The 15,006-nt window shown below is 39.2% G+C and overlaps 1 protein-coding gene across 1 annotated transcript in view; it reads left to right on the top strand.

Moving 5' to 3' along the window:
- Positions 1-610: 610 nt before the first annotated feature.
- The window catches only part of zfhx3b (zinc finger homeobox 3b), a 224,376-nt gene continuing 209,980 nt past the window's right edge, over positions 611-15,006 (top strand). The window contains exon 1 of the mRNA XM_057347034.1: positions 611-848. The gene's annotated coding sequence lies outside the window, so the exon portion shown is untranslated. The remainder of the gene's footprint in view (positions 849-15,006) is intronic.

Here is a 15,006-nt window from a genome sequence, read left to right as displayed (position 1 = left end):
TTGGCAATAAATAATAAATTTGACTAACACACATTCAGCCTGAGTCACAATGTAGTGCAACCCCCCAACCCCGACGTCCCATGTGCGGCTCGGGGACCATATCCAAAAATGAAAAGCGGTCCCCCAGCAGAAACATGTGGCGGCTAGATAATAAGCTAAAACAACTAGCATCTGCAAGAGAAAGACAGAAAAAACAGAGACAGACGGGAACACAAAGCGCAGGAGAGTGGAAAGCATATTATAACTCATCCATGTGGATCATCCGAGTAGATTGCGAGCAATCCCTTGTCGAAATTGTCTTCTAAACACTTCTAGAGAAAAGAAACCGGGACGCAACTGTGCGTGCGTGCATGTGTGCGTATTCACACGCCGGTTCCCAGCCCTGCCAGAGGTACGGAGATTACCGAGAACTACGCGTGTGGTTAAATGTGCGCCTGAGCCGGCGTCTGCCTCTCCAGCCAGCCAGCCAGCCAGCAAGAGCGTACTAATGTTTGTGTGTGTGTGCACGAGAGAGAGAGAGAGAGAGAGAGAGAGAGAGAGGGAGAGTGGGGGTATTATGCACTCTAGATGTTGGCTCTTGCTTTAAGCAGCAAGCCCAGGTACAGCGCGCCGGCTTTCTAAATAAGCAGCACATTCAGGAACCCCATCAGGACAGTAGGCAGGGCTGCAGCCTGGGTGTGAAATCACACTAATGCTCTCGCTATAGTCAGGTCGAGCGAGATTACTCACTCTCTCTCGCTCACACACTTTCGTTACTCCACTACTGTAGCCCCAGCACCAGCAGCCAGTAGACAAGTGTGGAATGGACGTCAAGGAGGGCAAGAAAGAAAGGAAAGAGGCAAGGAAAGGTCAGTACACTGCTTTCTGCTCTTTGGAGTGATGGTTCTCTCTCTCTTCTTCTGTGTGTGTGTGTGTGTGCAGTAAAGCCGTACCTGGGACTGCCGTGTGGTGTTGCCTGTAAGTATTGATTGTAGGAGAGTTTGTGGGGAGTGCACGCTTGTTTGATCCTGCCAGGTGCAAGCGTTGGCTTGTTGGGGGGCTGTGGATTCAGAAGCAGGCCATGGCCGCTGGAAGCGGGTTTACAGGTGTGCTCCTATTCCGATGTTGTATGGAGCGCGTTTTTGCACGAAAGCCGAAAGTGTCACGTTGGTGCCCGAAAATGGGATGTGTTTGGATGTGTGTGTTGTGCGTGTTATGGGGGTGTCAAGGTCTATATTCAGGCAGCGAGGGGGGGGCTCACCGGTCACTGAGGCCGGGGGGGGGCTTGTGGGTTGGGGATGTTGGGGGTGTTCAGAAAAATAGAATTAGTCGCTTTGTCACCACTTCGCAAATGTGTCTGCGGTGATGGACATCCGTGCCATACAGGAGACGTACACACGCCGTGCGATGTCATGACACGCACTGAGGTCATCGCACTCGTGACCCAAACTGACACACTTTCACCCACTAAAATGAGTCCGCCTACCTTCACCTGCAGTCCTGTGCAGTGCGTCGTAAACAAACGTAAACTACGATCCAATGTTTTGTATTTTTTTGACGGTGTTATGTCAAGTCTATTTGTAAAACTTGCTTTGAGAGAGTCAGTGTTTTAAAATGTGTTTAAAATTGCACTCAAAATAAAAACTAAACATACTTAAAAACGAACTTAAAACTAAACTTGAAAAGTACGAAAGAGAACTAGGCAACCGCTTAAATATTCAGTGTGATTATTCGCTTTTTCTACGCAATTATGCTTGCTTCATTTTTTATTTATCATCACATTATTTGCATTAGTATACATGTATATTACACATCTTAAAAGGCCGAAAGTTCGGACTCACTTTAGCGTTGTTGCGTCATGCTGATGTCATAAAGGTGTTTGCTGTAGGGACTCTGTCTCAGGCGTTCGTGTCAGAATTCAAATGTCTCCCACACATAATGCTACGGAGATCAGGAAAAGGCGAGATTACCAAATTGTCGGCAACACTAAAGACATCAAAACACGCATTTCAGCCATCTATCATGGCTGTCGCCGCATTTCCGTGGCGACAGTGATTTATTCCAGCTCGGGAGCCCATTTGAGCTGTGATGGAGAAATAAGCAGGACCCGGTCGGGCTGGAGGACTTGACCCCTCACAAGCACCTTCTGAAAACACACGAACACACACTGCATTGAGGTACACCCTCATATGGATAAACGCTACAATAACGGTCCAAGATTGTCATTAGTTAAATTCTGTGAAAAAACAGTATCGATCAGAATTATTATTTATTATTATTATTATTTGTTTGAGATGTTACTTTCTGTAATATTTAACAAATGCAAACATCTGCTACATATGTAGAAGGGAAAAGGAAATAATTCTACTTCCAAACCACATGGTGTGCTGTGCTGCATCTGCTCTTCACTAGATACTCTGAGGACACATACACACACTCACACACATATACATGAACACACTGAAACAGTGGCTCAGTTTTAACAGCAAGAGGTTAGCGTTACGTTGAATCTCACAGCGTGTGTATTTATGTGTTGCTTGATGTACTGCTGGCAAGCTTATATAATTTTCATCCGGTTGAGTGTGTGCGTTTCTTCATCCGGTCATACATGACATGTAGACGCTCGAAAAAAACCTTCAGGTTTCTTACATCCCAGGCAGATTAATTAACACACAGACACGCACAGACACTACACATCCGAGCTCCTAAAGCCCTGCACAAATATATCCGTGGGTGCTGTTTTGATTTTTATCATAGATGCGTGTACGTTTGTCGGTGTTTATCCACGTCGTAGGGCCCAGCTGTGTGTTTACATGTGATTGGGTCAGAAGTGTATATTTCTGTGCCTCTGTTCATCTCTCATACATCATAGGCCTGCGTGTGTTTGTGTCCGGGGTCTTACCGTGTGTGTGCTGATGGAGTGTGTAAACGGCATGATTTAGGTGCACGGGTGTATGATTGGTGGTCCGATCCTCTATGTATGTTTGGCTGGGTGGTGGTATCAGTAGCTGGGATCTCAGCTTGGCCTCCTTGTGTCAGAAGGGAAGGTGAACGAGAGAGAGAGAGAGAGAAAGAGAGAGAGAGAAAGAGATTTATATAGATACATACAGACATACACATACCACATCTGACATCACACACAATACGACACAATTTAATTTAATAATTGCCTAAAAATGTGACATCAGAAGGTGCATACAAACATCATTTTAGGCATTTGTATTTATTATGTAAATATAAAAAAATGTGAAATTTATATACCACTCGAAATATTTGAAATATTATTTTGGAAGTATTAGCTGATGTGTTTATAGGCTAATGTTGATGGATTTGGATGTAAAAAGATTATTGTTTTATTTTACGACAATGAAGTTACATTTTAGAAGGACTGGTCAATCGTTCGGAAATAATTGTATAACCATCATAGGACAGTGTCTGTGTGATTTTGTTGGTTGGTAGCGCTGAAGCTGAACGTAGCGCTGGTGAATATGGCGGTTTTGGGCACGGCTCTGATAACATGACCAAAATTCGGCTCTGCGCCTCAAATCCAGGATTAATGACAGCTTTCAAAGCTTAACACGGATAGCCATTCATATGGACGAGAACTGCGTTCCAGGCCTCTATCCGTCTTATCGTCCGGAGGAGGCCGGAAATGCTCTGCGCATCTGCTTTTAACTATAGCTTCGCTGGCTCTGCTGAACCGTATCTGTTGTGTGTGTACTGTACATGCGTCAGATCACTTTTGTCAGTTACCGTCTGTACACACTATGGAACGGATGTCAGACTGTGGTGAAGTGTTGGTCATGGTGATTCATGTGACCATCACGGAAGCAGAGCTTTTCCTGTAGAGTGAGGAATCTGTGATTTACATGTGTCTCAGTTCTGGCAATTTCAGAAATATTAACAATTCATTTTTTCTGATTTAGTAGTTTTAAAGTATCTTATATATAAACACCTTGCTAAATTAATTAACCATTTTAGCAATTATGTCAAGCATGAATGTGATTACACTGAAATCATCACCAATATTAATTGTAATTATGTAACAATATTGATTTTAATTATGTAACATTTTGTAACATCAGCATTATAATTCATTATAAATGAATGATATAACTAACTGCAAGACATCTGTAGATTAATAATTACTTCCCACTTATTAAAAAACTGATCAACAATTATGAATCTAAATTTAATTAATAGTTTGTTTATTAATTAACAGTTATTAGTATATATATAGTTATTAGTATACATAGTGCATATTTTCTTAAAAACTGACAATGTAAAAATGTGACTTTTTTTTTTTTTAATAATTTATTTACATTACACAAATTCCTTTTCATTGCTTTTGTGTTGGTAATGTTTGTTTCTTGTTTTAACGGTAACAATACATTGAATTTGATGTCGTATTTACTTGCTGTTTCTCAGCTGTGCATGTGAAACATGTTCATTTCTCTTGTCTGCTGCGTGGTGCCCTGAGGACATGAGGATGTTCTGGTTGAGGATGTGCAGCACGGTATCGCAGGAGATCTGATCTGGGCTGTTTGCTCTTTAAAGGATTTTGCAATATTTCAGTGGACTGAAATCAGTACAACTGGACACTTACGAAAAAAGAGAGACTAATACGACACGTGACGCAACTGTATTATGGATTTAAATAATTTGACATTCATGAAAATGTTTAATCAGTCTTCCTCACATTTCAATTTATTCTGTGTTCCAATTCTTTAACTCTTTAGTCTTGTATTTGTTAGATTATGTGCTGGGACACAAGCCAGTGTGCGAGTCCATCGTGCTGCATCCACAAGAGCGACCCTATTGGCTGCACGACATGATTGGCACCTGCTCTCTGCCTATTAGACTTCTCCGTCCATGCTGACAGAGCAACTAGGAGCGTGGATTGGTCGCTCGCTTTTGATGTGTATGTTTTCAGGCATCTTCAGGGGCACAACAATCTAGAATCCACTGCCTATCCAAGCGTCACTCAACCCCTTTGTGACGTCTGCTAAAAGTGGACTCCTGAATTTCATTAGCACCATATCTTTAATCCTAGGAACCCTGAATTGAGAGGGAATGCAATGTGTTAGATAGGTGAGGGAAAAATATATACTTTCATGTTCCGCCTGCTGCTGTTTGCTTTGTGTCGGGACGTGATCACAAAAAACGCAGAATGCTCAAGGCAGATAAAAGGCGAAATGTTGCCGTGTTTCTGGAGTTAATTTCATTACACGAGCTGGCTTGATTTACACATCTTCCCCTGACATCCCTGTCGCACTATTTGTTGTTTATTGTGCTCCTTTGCCCTCACCCTGTTTTTTTTTTGTTGTCATATTAGTCAAATGCATAAAATCCCTCTGAGGGTCTAAGGTAAGGAGTGATCGTGCCGTTCGAGGCGGACGCACGTGGTCATCTCGCATCTCATTCTGTGTGATTACTGCAATCATGTAGATAATCAACTTCTCGTGGCTGGACATCTCTTATACACTTACACGTAGAACCGGATCAAACAAGAGCTTCGGCTTTCTAGCCATTTTGCTTTATTTTCTGTGTCATTGACATCCAAAAGGCTTATTAGTTTACGTTCCCGGTCTTCTCGTGCCCCCCTGCTTTTTGTTTTTGAGGAAGAGAGAGAGAGAGAGAAAGAGAGAGAGCTGTCTTGCACCTCCGAAAAGCATTTGGATCATTTGTAGGCCGGAATCACACGTTCTAACTGAAACACACATCCAGTTAAAATATGATAATTCAATCCCGCTCTGTTTTTATTAAATCACGCTCTCGGAATGCTGCGCTCTGCCTGATAGCGCTGTTATTGTTTGTGTAAAACACATTTTCTTTCTCTGCCTCTCTCTCTTTTGGGCTGGGGGTGGATGTTAGTGGCCAGTATGGGGAGGCAGTACGTCAGAGGAGACTAAAATGAGATTTCTCAGCGTGTCGCGCGTGTGCGCATGGGACGTGATGTGCGAGACTAATGGCTGTCGGTTTGGTGCCTTGGCGTTTTTATTCTGCTTGCCTGTCCTGCAATCAGAAAGAAAGAAAGAAAGTCTGTTTATTAACCCCCCTCCCCCATCATCTGCCTCATCTTTCTACCTCTGGAATATAATCCACTATCTCCTGACCTTCAAATCATGCCGTGCTGCAGTCATTCCAATTCACTGGCCACTATGAGCGTGAAATGTCCTCTAGCCTATTTCCTTTTCTCAGCATGGCCTTACTTCCTCTTGTGCTCTCGCCGCCCCTGCACGCACGCACGCACACACACACACACACACACACACACACGCACGCACACACACACACACACGATCATGCTCCAAAAACACATAACACACACAATACCAAATACTGAACATATCACCATTTTAAAGCATGTTCTCTGTTTTATTATATTTATCTACAGGTATCAATCAGATTTCGTCATTCGGTTTGATTTTGGCTGCTTTGAAAACATTGAATTATTATTATATTATTATTATGAATAAATAAAATGTATACACAGTATGAAGTCTTCTTGTTTTAAACTACATCAGGCTTACCTTTAGCTAAAAAAAATCTAAAGGACTACAATATATTTTTGTGCATTCGTCATGCTACGTTCAGACTCAATATTGCTGGAGCGTCTGTGTACAACGTGTGTATTTTTTGGGAGGGAGTCCATCGTCAGTAGGGTATTACCTAGCATTGCAAAGGTATTTTTCCACATGTTGAGGGCCAGCACAGAACGTCGTTTATAAATTTGATGTTAAATAAACACCTACTGTATTTCACATGACCTCACTATTAGAAATCTGTTGTCTGTTTGATGCGATCATGTGCTCTTAAATCTGGAGAGAGTATCTTCACGCTGAGGGTCAAGAGGGGATCTAAAGAACTGGCATTTGAGAGAGAGAGAGAGAGAGAGAGAGAGAGAGAGGTTGAATTGACAAATAATGTGTGAATGTGTCCTATCTGGTCTGACAGCATAAATGTAGAAAAAAACAAGATGATAAATCTGTCTTATGCTATTTTATATTATAGGCTAAACATAAATATTAATAATATAAAATAATAAATTATTAACAGTTTGTTTTCTAATTTTATGCTATGTCACACCATAGGACACAGCTGGATATTTGTCAACTACCCACATACATATATACATATTTTTACATATACATACACATACATACGTATAATTCTTTTTATTTAACATTTTCTTTAAATGAACGATTAAAACATTCCTTTTAACATTTTTTACTCAGTAATGTGTTTAAATATGTTCATGAGTTTACTCCAGTACATTTGAATCATGGGATTCATTGTGAGGACAACAACAGCGGTCTCTTTCACAGTAAATTGAAGGTAAAATTGTGACATGTCGAGCATGTTCATGGTGTGTGAGATTTGATGTGTGGGTTTGATGTGGCTGAAGAGAGTAACTCCTACTGCTCTTAACCTCAGAGCTGGAGTTTATTCCACTGACAGACATTATATACTTTCTCCATACACTTTTTATTGAAGGTAATTTTTCTGCTAAAACACTTCCTCATCAGGTTAATATGCAGGTGTAGGTATGCTATTCTCGGGTTAATTTCCTCCAAAATTCATTCCTGCATTCACAATGTTGCACTGTTTTTTTCCAGCATCTTTATACAGCAACCCTGACTCGACCGTTTTTTTCTTTCCTTTTTTTGCTAGGTAATTTGCTAGTGCTCGTATTACAGAACTTACCCAATTCACTTTTAGGTAGTTGTAAAGAAAAATTGCTTTATCTTCCTTTTTTTCTAAAATGCACATATTAAAAATGTTATCCATCATGTTTCACCCTACTTTAATATGGTTTTTGTTATCTTCCCATTTAGCAACAAAATGTTTACATCTTAGTCTTGCCATATATCCATGCAAACGCAATTTGCATACTTTCACCCAATTCTAAAGCCTGCGATTGGCTCGCTTGTTTGATGTGCATCTGGATTCAATGAAAGGCATTGACTCGTGGACGGCCGTGAGTAATCGTTGTTTATGATGGAGCTGTGAAGTCTGTGTGAACCGACACAGTCAGCCGTGAGATATGAGCATCTGTAATATGCAGGTTTTGTTCTTCATCTCCATGCCACTCATAGCCATGATCCCGTGTCTGGTGCGCATGTGAAGCACACTGGAGGGCTCATGATGAGCAATGCTGATCAGTCTGAGGGGAAGCAACCTTGAACGTGTAGCTTTCCAAGCATCCTAAAGTAGTAGTCAATCCTCCTATTTGAAAATTTAGTTACCCTCAATTCAATGAAGCTGTATAAGGGTGCGGTATTTTTTTCAACAAATATCAGATCATGTCATTAATTTTTACCATCAGAGCGGGATTTATCATTTGAACAGGTACATTTACACAAAACAGAATAATAATTTCTAATAGAAAATGCTCGTTTATATCTTATTATATAATTCTATGAGTGATGAACAGCAGAATTTAACCCAATGTTTCACTACCAAAAAGGTTTGTAGCTCAGGGATCATACATTTGACATGTTTTTAACAATACTTGATCCTACTAAACTATTTTAAAAGCTACTACTGTGAATCCATAACATTCTGCTATGAATTTTATGAACAAAAGCAGCACAGACATGAAGAGTTTATCTGATTGAAACTAATAAGGGGATGTCTTGCTTTGTTTATTCGTGTGTACCAACAACGTCTGAAGACGCACTGATGGTCTTTTGTAAGTCTCAGACTGTCCCTGGCTGTTCATTCAGCTTGGATCTGCCGTCCAGTGAATATGAGCCGGGATCATACACATCATTGCAAAGGGGTTCTGCCACTGGTTAATCACATGACCTACAAGGGCGGGGCTTAATGACCTTTGTAGAGATGGCTAATGCTGGGGATTTTAATTGTACCTGGAAGGGGCTGTGTGGTTGCACGAGGCTTCCCTTACACTGCCTGTATAAAGTGGGTTGTTCTGCATCATTTTCATTCTCTGTCACCTTTATGCAGAATAAAATCAGATTTGTGTAGTCTAAATATGAATCAGCATTTACATAGAGCATTATCATTTATACACAGCGAGGTAGGAGCAGGGCATCTCATTTTATCTATATAAAAAATGTTTACTCTCTCTTGAGGAAAATAACAAAAAATGAATTCATCAATTGTCTTTCTAGACAGCAATGAGTTTAAATGGAGAACAAATGGAGGCTATCACTTTAGTCTTTGAAAACTGCTTATAAATGTCACACATTGGTGCTCGGATTTGCCAAGATATCATGTCAAATGTGCAATCAAATCTCAGATTTCAATATAAACTTCATTTAAAGGTCCAGTGTATGAAATTTAGCGACATCTAGCGGGGAGGTTGCAAATTGCAACCAACGGCTCACTCCACTCCACCCCTTCCTTTTGAAGCACTACGGTGCTGACACAGGACTAAGATGTCGTCACGTTTTCGCTTCTTCGCCGAAGGAGATAACATATTTACGAAACACGCTCTGTAGAGCAGTTTGTCCGTTTAGGGCTACTGTAGAAACAATATGGCGAATTCCATGCAAGAGGACCCGCGGTGTATGTAGATAGAAATAACTCAATCTAAGGTAATAAAAACATAACACGCTTCATAATCTAAGGTCTTTATACAGCTTTGAAGACATAGTTATGTATATTATATTGCATTTCTGTCAATAGATCTTCCAAGAAATGACACACTGGACCATTAAGACTGATTTATCTGATTTATGATAACCGCATCCAGAGCTCTATAGATTGTCTATGTGTCAAGGATGTTAACAATTATTTCTCACAACAAATTTTTAAGGAACATCTGAGAACGAATTCATTCTTATTAAGTAAAGCATAATTCACCACTCTATTAAAACTGAGCAATAGAGCGCTATTCTTAGCTGTCCTTCAGCTAAACAAGCCATCTAGCACTTTAATTAAAACTAGCTATTCGAAGTATTTGAAATATTTAAAATATTAAATTAGAGAATATTTGCATGAATGGCTCATGCAAGTTTTCTTTGGCACATTCAGATTTGTGTCAATTGATCTTTTTTCTGTGAAACATTCCTCCAGCATTGAGCTCAGTGAAAGAGATTTTCTCGTCATTCTATTTTCTCATAAACCTTATAATTACGAAAAGTGATTATAATCCAAATTCCACCGATGTGTAAACTTTCTAAAATTGTGTCGGCGGTGCTGTCGCTTCCTGGAGCAATCTTAGCATTAAAACGTGGTATTTTTTCTCGGTGACATTAAAATGGAAGGATTTTGTTTATCCATGCCTTTGTTTATTTAACATTTCGCACAGCGGGGGGAGTTTCCAGATAGCTTGTTTTCAAGACAGTCCCCGCAGACAGCGAGCAAACACTCCACAGTTTCATCAAATAGAACAATGCTCAACTTCCCCCCTCAGCGCTGTGCAGCCAAATACGCCAAAACAGTGCGCCGCTACTCAGGGTGATTGAAAATGATTGTCAATTTTTTTAAGTATGCGTGTGAAATTTGTTTTTACTTTTCCCTCTTTTTCTGGATCAGAAACAGGTGTGTGCCCCTTCAAGGAGACACACCTTTGCCGCTCATCCATCTAGAAGTATGTGTTTGGTACAAATTGATATTATTATTCATAATTCATGCATTTGCCAGATGCTTTTATTAAAAGTATTCTTGTGCATTCCCTTGGAACCCATGATATTGGTGTTGTTGCCTCCATGATCTACTTGTTGATCTACAGGAAGGTGCAAATATTTTTAAAGTGAAAAAAAAACAGGAGCATTCATTGGACAAGCAAAGCTCAGTGTTGTAGTAAATGAAGAAAATTGAGTGTACAGATTGAGGGTATAAATTATCTACCCAGTTTGCCTCTTTCTTTGTGTCTCCATTAGTTAAAGAACAGAATTTTCATCCAAATAACGAAAAACACATTATTAGGGACCAGAGTCTGTTTGTTCCGCAAGGTCAAGTGGACCGCCAGGTTTGGATGTCAACAGAAAGATGCCCACGTGCCTCCAGCTTGAGGAGTACAGACTGCAGTTTTGGGCCTTATTAAATTGCACTCGCTCGTGGATGCATTGCATCTTTGTTTCCTCAACTCTGTATAACCTTTATTTTCTCTCTATTTTCCTCATCTTTTCCACAAATGCATGCGTGATTAATATTTTCTTCTGTTTGGTAACCATGGCAATAAGGTCAATGGATACGATGCTTAATTGAATCTTTTTCAAGCTTTTGTGATCACCTCTAATGTCCGAACACCACAAATCTTCTGCTTATGACGTTTCCTTTGTCTCTCAGCACTTTCTTTTCATTTTGTGTTTTCATGCGATATTTGAGAGCACAGACAGCAATGCAGTTCTTAATGGCAATGGCTTTGTGCAAATAAATAGCTGCTTTGATGTCTAATGCCTACATATACAGCTGCATTTTAAGCATACTTATTCTGATTCTCGTAATTGACTTTTTATATAAAATAATGTGATGGTATCATTTTCTAGGAAGTATAAATGCATGGCACACACTTTAATTGTCTAAAACAGGCTTGTTTTTATGGCGTTGAATTTTTGCTTCTTAGTTATCTTAGTAGGCGGCATAATCAAGATTTAGTATAATAACTGTATAATATAGTAGTAATATTTAGTATTATAACTGTATAATTAAAGCAGTTGATCAAACATGTTTTACTGGGCTTTTAGAAAAACTGTTAGGTCGACTAGTTGTTTGGTATACTAGTTAACCATTGTGTGACCCATCCCTTATTAAGATTCCTATGTTTACGTAAAGTGTCTATGATGCCTTAAAATACTACTTGTAGGCAGTTCACTAGGTTTTCAAACAGAGCAAATATTTTCTAACCTTTGTCATTTTCTTCCATTCCTTTGTTGCTTTTATGGTTATTCATCAGTGCAATTATATATTTTATGTCTCTTTCTGTCCACGTTGCACTCGCTGCTTTTGTTTCTCGCTTTCTCGGTGTCCTGCTGCGTGTGGAATTAAAGGATTCGACTCTTTAATGCAGTAATAGATGCTCACTGCCATTTCTGTCTCTCTCCCCCCTTTCTCTTCTGCTGCTTACCCGATTTTTCCCCGCCTGGCCACATTTACATACTCAAATCAGTCTCAGGAGTGATTGTTAAATTGATTTCAAATGACTCTGATGATTCAAGTAGTGAAACAAAAAGGCATGCATGAAGCCACCCAGGCTTTGATGCACAGACTGATCGACTGACGCTGGATCTTCTCCCCGAGCTCTCATTAATACCCGCAAAATTGAGGCCCTCGAAGATCCAGCCATATATGAAACGTCTACTAGTCCACACTACACAGATACACGATGAACAGAGGATATGTCACACAAACATTAACATTAGATTTAGATTTGATTCTTGCTATATACTATATATTCTTATATATAATATTTACATTGTCAGACAAAAGCGTTTTCTGTTGCTGGGGTGGTCCTTTTTGTAACTTTACAGGTATACAAAATATATCAAAATGTTGTACCCTTTGGGGTACCTTATTGGGTACGTTATTGTACTTTAAGGACCTATTGTGTACCTTTAGCGTTACAGTTTAATGTTTTGCATCCCTAACATTTAACAAAACAATAGGTTCTTAAGTACAATAACATACCCAATAAGGTAAAACATTTTATGTAAAGGTGCAGAAAGGAACCTTTAAGGTTACCACCCCAGCGACAGAACAGGTACAGTTTTGTACTGTTTTTGACAGTAAATAATTTGACCAAATAATTTGTCACTTTATTTTTCCGATTTTTTTTCACTTTTTTAAAGTTCGTATTGGTCAACAAGTATTTTTTCACTGCAGGGCACCACTTTGATTTCACAGTGTAACAAATTGTTGTTTTGCCCGACCTTTTTATAGTTCTTGCACAACTGCTAATAATTATTATTTATATATATATATATAGTTATTTTCAAATAGCATCAATGTTTTAGTGTATATTTTGCTCAAGTAAATTTTGAGCTTATATCATTCATTACGATATATCGGTATATTGCAAATAAACAAAAACTGTACAAATTTGAACATATTTTCCAATTGTCACTGTCAGATAATTCTAGAAATTTCTGTAGCACAGGGAAGGTGGGATGAAGCGAAAATAGGTGACTACGTCTGGAACTTGGTTCGTAAGGACAGTATTAGTCATAAAAGTCAAAAACGATCAACTTCTGAAGTTTTGGACAACTCATTTTTAATAACTGTTATGTTAAACTGTTGTTTTGAGCTCAGTGTTGTGCCAGTACCTTGTCATGTCTGCGTACGAGTAATAAACAGATACGTATAAATGTGTGAAATTATTTTTATGCGAGTATGTCGATGGTAAAAAAATTATGTGATTTTCTTACTCAGCTTGTTAAACTTAATAAAGAAACAGAAAAAAATTAAAGTGAAACACAAATTTTACTTAAACATTATTTAAGGCAGAAGTTTTTTTATATTTATGGTGGGAATTTTTACAGTATAGCAATACATACTGTACTTAGTATAAAGGCTAGAGAGATATTGTAAATAATGTAATTTTTGGCATTCAAATGATTTCCACCCCATTATAACTCACACTGTGAAAATTCTGTATGCTCAGCCGATTTTCCATGGCCAAGATAAAAGTGGACTGGCTTTAACAGCTGATAAGATTCATTGGTATAGGTTAATACTAAGCATGTTTTATCCGTATATCTGTGCATACAGTTTTTTTGCCAAGGCCTTCCAAAGTTTAAATGTCTTTGGTAAATCAATTAAAATCATACTCCGTACATCAGGGTCTTAAAAGCGGGCAGAATAATTGCTATGTCCATTGCATTCTTATTTTTATACAAAGTGAGCAGTCTAATTTCTTCTTTCTACCATGCAACAAGCCAAAATCTTTAGTACGCAGGTTGAGACAAGCACAGATGCATTTGAAATCATGCAAAACACTGCATGTGCACGCTACTTGGCAGGTGTAGTTTAACACACAACCAATGTGTGTCAAGTCTGATTTTGTTAGTGTGACATCTGTTAGCTTTAGCAAAGGACACCAGCTTGAAAATGTCATGTAGGAAAAGAAAAGTGTGAAAATAAATAAATAAATAAGCGAACCCACTCCACATCAGATTTGACATATGCACTATAAAATAACCATTAGCAGTTAGCTACAATCTGAAGTGACAGTCTATCAATAATGTCCGTCTGAAAATGGGACAGGTTTGTTGCTGCCTCTAAATCATTGGAGAGTCCATGTAGCCGGGACGCAGGCAGGTATAGAAAATGCATTAAGACGAGATGTTGATAGGAGCCGTGTAAGCGCGGGGACACTTAAAGCTCCAGGGGATGTGACTTTAGCATTGCCTCATTCTTACACAAACACACTCACACGCAAGAGCAATTGCTCAGCATTTCAACTCCTCACCTTTTACCTTTCATCCCTGTAAATCAGAAACTAAAGAAAGGCCTGATGGGAACATTTGTTGAAAATGTTTCGGCTGTGGCGATGCCGCGGCTCTGCGAGTTTTTTTTTATTAATACGAGAAGGATAGCATATTGATGTCCTTCTGCTGAATTACTTCTTCGTCTGCCAAGCGTTGTACAACCGAAAGTTAATCAAAAATGAATATGCATTTTGGATTGAGTCGCTAAATTTCAATAGTCCAAAAATTTAATTTCCCCTCCATCTATGAAAGTAGCAATATATTCGCCGTGCCAGAAAGCCCTCAATTGCTCTTAATCTTTTATCGGCATAGATGTCACTTAAGATATCCTTTAATAAAACATAATAATTATAGCTCTAATAAAGTTTGAATAGGAGCTTCTGTACTATTTTCGCAGCAGCGCATGCCAAGCTCTTCTCTCGTGACCTCTGGTTATTTAACAGATGGCGGTAACTAATTCAGACATTCAGGCAGTTCACTCTGAATACGCACACTTCACGCACGCGTTTCCACAATACACACAAACACCAACTTAGCCCCGCTGCCTCCTCCCCTTCACCACATTAGCATAAAATTAGCCTAGACTCTGCATATGAATGGACTCCATTCATGAATGCACTGAATATGG

Source organism: Triplophysa rosa, linkage group LG1, assembly GCF_024868665.1.
Source record: "Triplophysa rosa linkage group LG1, Trosa_1v2, whole genome shotgun sequence".
NCBI classification, from domain to species: Eukaryota; Metazoa; Chordata; class Actinopteri; order Cypriniformes; family Nemacheilidae; genus Triplophysa; species Triplophysa rosa.
Note: the sequence above shows the minus strand (reverse complement) of the source record. Positions and strands in the feature narration are given on the sequence as shown.